We start from the raw sequence: 6,000 nt of genomic DNA on the forward strand, positions 1-6,000 counted from the left end.
CTCAACCGTCTCCCAGACCCCTAAAGAGAAACTTCCGAGAATCTACGTCATCAGCCATCCAAGGCTGCTAGGCGTCTTATTTCTGCTGCACGATGTTCCCGCTGTCCTGCAGCTCCCATACTCGCCTATTCCGAGAGCCTACCACCCCTGCATCTTGCTACCCGGTTGCTCCCGCCAGCATCCCTGAACCACACAATCCCCTACCTCCAGGCTTCTCAAACATGGGGCAATGTGAGGAGTCCCAAAGTGCTCGCTCTGTGGATGCTGTCACACTTAGGGCAATCCTGATTACTGACGGTTCAACAGCAGCACCCCTGGGGTTCAGCAGTGGATGAGCCTGGAGAACATGCTGGTTCTATGCTGGTGTTTACCTGCAGCTGACAGCAAGAGCTTCATCAGTGGAGTTCCCACAACTCTTCTCAGAACTTCTTGGCTGATGAAGAAGACATTGGGAGGCTGAAGTGAGGGGTCATTCTTATGAGACCCCTCCAAATCTAGCGTAGCTAGCCCTTTGCCTTTACTTGTGCCTGGTGGGCCCTTAATTTATGTTGCTGTTTTTGTCAGAATGCCAGAATTGGGGGGGGGGCTGTAACCATCCCAGGCTTGGGGCTCAGCAACTTCCTGTCTGCTATCCCTCAGCAGCAGGACCCGTGTGCCCCAGTGATATATGATGGAGCACATTGCTGGGCTGGGAGTGCAAGCTTCTTCCCACCATGAGGACCACCTGGAGGAAACCCAGAGAGGGGCTTCAGGGAGAAGGAAGAGGTGGGCGAGGCCACAGAAGAGCTCAGTTCCAGTCAGAGGAGGAGGCTGAAAAGGACCAGGGCAGTGGACCTTCCTGTCTAGGGTGCCTGTGGCAGGACCACAGTCAAGTAAGTCAGACACTTTTGGGGGAAACCCTTGTTGAGGGACAGAAGGCAGAAGGCAATGTGGATTCTATTGAAGGCAAGTCTCATTATTGTGCATTAATTATTAACAGGATTGGGCAAACAAAAGATGGGAGACCCAGCTGGGCCTGGCTCAGACCCTGCCGCCTGAGCAAATGGCATTTGGTTCCCATCCAGGAGACTCAGCCATGAGCAGGAGAAGTCATGATAAACCCAGGCTACCACCATGGATCCAGGAGACTCAGCCATGAACAGGAGAAGTCATGATAAACCCAGGCTACCACCATGGGAAGGACACCTTGGTGGGCAGGGCGGGGGGAGCCCCTGAAATGAAGGGACCATTAGGGCAAGTCCCTGACTTTCTCAGACATGTACTGCGGACTTCATCCTCAGGGACCGCACAGCTTCTGCTCTGTCCTGATCTTAGGTGCCCAGAGAGGGAGGTTGCACAGTGCAGTTCCAGAAAGTACAGCCAGAACGCAGCCAGTCGTGGAGTGAGCCGTGAGCTGAGGCGGTGAGAAAGAAAGGCACACCCATGTTCCTGGCCACACGGGTCGTAGTGTCATTGCTGAGGCTGGGCTTATATACCCTCACAGAACACAACTCAGGGAGAAAGGAGTCAGAGTGGGGACTTCAAGCAGTGGGTCACCTCGCATCCACAGGCAAGAGCAGAGAGGTGAACACTCAAGCTTACTTGCTTGCCCGCCCTCACCGGACTTGATTTCTCTGCTTTTATTCAGCTCAGGACACCTGATCTGGGGAGTGGTGCCGCCCACAGTGAGCAGAGTCTTCCCGCACTAACTTCCACAATTAAGAAAAACTCCCACAGACATGTCCACCCGCCCACCCTCACCGGAACTCTTCCCAGGTGACTCCAGATGTGTCTAGCTGATGACGAAAGCTGACCACCACACCCTGCCAGTTAGGGTTTCTATTGCTGCAAAGAGACACCATGGCCAAGGCGACTTTTATTAAGGAAAACATTTGGGGGAGACATGGCCTAGGCAGACCAGGGCCAGGACAGCAGAGAGGAAGTAAGAATGACAGAGGGTATCAAGAGAGATGGGCTGGTGGCCCCTGGAAAAGATGTGTCCAACTTCAAATTCCTGGTACCTGTGAATGAAGAGAAGATGGGATTATGGGAAGGTGTCTGTAGATGTCATTAAACCCAGATGAAGCCGCCCCTTATTACCTGGCCCAAAAGCCAATGACAAGTGTCCTGATAAGAAAGAGGAAAGGCAAGGCACAAGGGGAAAGAGGAGAACACTTGTGAAGACAGGCAGAGGCGGCTTCTGGGCTGTAGACCGAGGTGTCGGGTATTCCTGTCGATCACCAGCAGCCAAGAGGGGACAGTACAGATGCACCTCCGAGTTTCCCAGTCATCAAAACAGAACGTCCTCTATTAACTCATAGAGAGAAAAGGTTTGGGCATGAAGTTTTAGAGCCTGGTTGGTTCTGTCGTTCTGGGCCTGTGGTGAGGCAACATTGAATTACAGTGGGAGCGGTGGTGGGTGATGTCCAACCCTCACCCCATGGCCAACAGCCCTACCCCTACACAACGGCATAGAGACCTATTAAGTCTCCACTCTGAAGGGTCCAACACTTCTTGCTGCGGCCACCTCAGGAAGTAAACCTTCAAAGCCTGGACTTTGGGGACACCCCAAAGCTAAACTCAGCAGCGTCATTCTGCCAACGCCTGCTATCCCTTACTACACCCTGGAATTCATGACCCCTGGCACTGGGACCTCCATTTCTGATGGAAGCAACTGAAAAGAAGCCGCTGGCTCTGACACACAGGCCGGAGGGTTTCCGCAATCTTGGTGGTAGGGGTGTGGCAGAGGCAGGTCAGTCACGGGGCAGAGTGCACCAAGACCAGAGAAAGAGGTCATTTCTCACACAATGAATGGAAGCCAAAAGATCTGCATATGCAGGCCAGAAAGTTCCTAGTTCCTGGATAAAACAGAAACTCGTGAATTAAGTGACTAAGGAGTCTGCTGCATGCACCTTAGATAGAAAAGGGGTTGCTGGGACCTAGCTCTTAAATGTGTCCTGAAGGTCCCATGGGAGGGCTTGGTTCCCAGGCAGCAGTGTTCACAGGTGGGGCTAGGAGGGCGGCAGCCTCCTGAGGGCTCTGACCTCATGGGCGGATCAATTCAGTGATGGGTTCATAGCTTAATGGGCTGTTAGCAGGTGGAGGAAATGATAGGAGGTGGGGCCTGGCTGGGGGAAGCAGGCCACTGAGAGTGGGGATGTGTATCTCTGTTAACCCCCTGCCTCCTGGTTGCCATGGTGAGCAATTCTGCTCCGTCATATCCTCCTTGCCAGGATGCCTTGCCTCTCCAGGCATCGGAGAGGGAATTGAGTGACCATGGACTAACCTCCAACACCGATAAACCTTTCTTCTTTACACTGTTTCCTCCAGTGTTTCATTACAACATCAGAACTCTGCTTGCCTGCGAGGAAATAGGCGCCAGGCTGGCTAGATTGTGCCACACTGACGGCTCGGTGGCAGAAAGCCCTGATTGTGAGGCCTGGGGAAAACACAGGCGCTCTCTGAGGAATGGACGCTCCCATCAGCTGTGGATACAAAATGCACCAGCACCACAGCCAGTATGAAAACACAAAGCATAAATGATGGCAAACAACATCTCCAGAGGGAATAAAATGTCAAAATGTTCTTAAATGGTCTTTAGCATAAAATGCAAAATATAAGAATTTAGCCAGGCAAGGTGGCACAGCCTGGAATTCCAGTCTCTCAGGAGGCTGAGACAGGAGGGTCAATTGAGCCAAGGACTTGGAGGAAGGTTAGGTGACATGGGGGAGGGGGTGGGGATTCTGTCACAAAATACAACACAAGGAAGCAAAAGCAAAATAAAATGAAAAGAGCTTTTCCATCTAGATTTAAAGGTTTGTTTATTTTTGTTTTACATGAATTGGTGTTTTGCCTGCATGCATGTCTGTGGGAGAGAGTTGGATCCCCTAGAACTGGAGTTACAGTTGTGAGCTGTCATGTGGGTGCTGGGAATTGAACCGTGGTGATGTAGGTGGGTCATCTGTCTATGTGTTACTTTTATTGGTTAACAAAGAAACTGCCTCGGCTTTTGATAGGACAGCAGCTTAGATAGGCGGAGTAGACAAACTGAATTCCGGGAGGAAGAAGGCAGTGAGGCAGATGCCATGGGGCTAGCCACAAGGTCAGACATGCTGAATCTTCCCTGGTAAGCCACCACCTCGTGGTGATACACAGAATATTAGAAATGGGTTAATCAAGATGTGAGAGTTAGCCAGAAAGAGGCTAGATATAATGGGCCAGGCAGTGTTTAAAAGAATACAGTTTCTACCTGGAGGTGGTGGCGCACGCCTTTAATCCCAGCACTCGGGAGGCAAAGGAAGGAAGATCTCTGTGAGTTAAAAACCAGCCTGGTCTAAAAGAGCTAGTTCAAGGACAGGAACCAAAAGTTACGGAGAAACCCTGTCTCGAAAATGAAAAAAAAAAAAAAAAAAGAATACAGTTTCTGTGTTATTATTTCTGGGGCTAAACTAGCTATGTGGGAGCCGGGCAGGACGAAAAGCAAGCCTGCTTGCCAAATTACTAAACCGTGGTCCTCTGGAAGAGCAGCCAGTGCTTTTACCCCACTGAGCCATGGCTCCAGCCCTGATTTAAAGGTTTAAATCATATTAAAGTAGATGAGGATTGGAAGCCCAGAACTGAGTTCTCTTCAGACCAGACAGCTGCCGATGCGAACAGCCTGCAATGCAAGAGCATCTAGTGACCAGCAACTAAGGGGGCATCTGAAACAGAATGCTGGAAGATGGGGGACGGAGACGAGAGAGGGGATCGGGAAGAAGAGAGTGCCAGCTCCCTCCTGGAAGAAACAGCTAATACTTGCTTTGATGCTAAAATTGTAAAAGCCATAAGCCAAGGTGAGGGCCACCAAAACCAGATGTCTTCCAGACATTGAACTCGGAACTCCCAGCGACTATAGTCCCTGCACTGGGCTTGCGCAAGACTGGGCTGGCGCCCATCAGTTGCTGCTGGAGCTCACAGGAGGGGCCTACCTCTAACTGCTGGACCATTGGCCATTGGTAGATTTTGGGGGAAGGGGAGTCATTGGTTTTGGTGGTGAACCCTGCTGCTGAGCCCACCAGGCTCCAAATGGTCACACACATATGGCCCTGGTTAAACTCTCTGGGTCACCAAACAGTAGACATGAATGTGTTTGAGACTTTGGTGGGGAGATGGGTGAGGGTGGGCATGGGGGGAGTCTGTATACATTGTATACGTGGATGACACTGTTAAAGAAAAATGTAATGGCTAAAAATATTACATGGGGGAATACTACATAAATGTGTTACATTTTGGGGTAAAGCAGCAAAAGTTCTTCGATTGTGTAAAACAGAAACTAAAATGAAAATCCAGCTATAAGCGGGGTATTGTTGCACATGCCTTTAATCCCAGCATTTCAGAAGCAGAAGCAGGATGATCTCTATGAGTTTGAGGACAGCCTGGTCTACATAGCAAGTTCCAGTACAGCCAGGGCTATGCAGTGAAACCCTATTTAAAAGATTAAACAAACAAACAAACAAAAAAACAAACAAATAGAAAAGCTTGGCATGATGGTGCAGGCCTTTAATCCCAGCTCAGGAGACAGAGGTAAGGTAAGTGGATCTCTGTGAGTTCGAGGCCAGCCTGGTCTACAGAGCGAGTTCCAGGACAATCAGGACTGTCACACAGAGAAATCTTGTCGTGTCTCGAAAAACTAAAACTGTAAAACAAAAACAAAAACCCCAAAAGCAAGCAAGGAAACAAAAGCCAAGAACTTCTTTTATTATGAATATATTTATCTACTGTGCATGTGTGTACATGCACATGTGTGTGTATGTGTGCATGCAAACGTGTGTGTGCATGTTCAGGGACAGCTTTACAGAGCCGATTCTCTCCTATTACATAGACCCTGGGGATCAAACTCCCATCCTCAGGCTTGGCCACAGGTGCTTTTATCTGATGAGCCATCTTGACAGCCCTTATCTTTGACATATTTAAATAATAGCTACCCTCCCCAGTTTGTATAGAATTGGAATATAATTAATAAGGTTGATTTAATAATTGAAC

The 6,000-nt window shown here is 49.7% G+C and overlaps 1 long non-coding RNA gene across 1 annotated transcript in view; it reads left to right on the top strand.

Moving 5' to 3' along the window:
• The window catches only part of LOC126509316 (uncharacterized), a 30,253-nt gene extending 26,572 nt beyond the window's left edge, over positions 1 to 3,681 (top strand). Inside the window, exon 3 of the long non-coding RNA XR_007594129.1 lies at positions 640 to 3,681. This is a non-coding gene — a long non-coding RNA (uncharacterized lncRNA). The remainder of the gene's footprint in view (positions 1 to 639) is intronic.
• The last annotated feature ends 2,319 nt before the right edge of the window (positions 3,682 to 6,000 follow it).

Source organism: Alexandromys fortis, unplaced genomic scaffold, assembly GCF_014885135.2.
Source record: "Alexandromys fortis isolate MF-2015 unplaced genomic scaffold, M_Fortis_MF-2015_v1.1 scaffold_72, whole genome shotgun sequence".
In the NCBI taxonomy this organism is placed as follows: domain Eukaryota; kingdom Metazoa; phylum Chordata; class Mammalia; order Rodentia; family Cricetidae; genus Alexandromys; species Alexandromys fortis.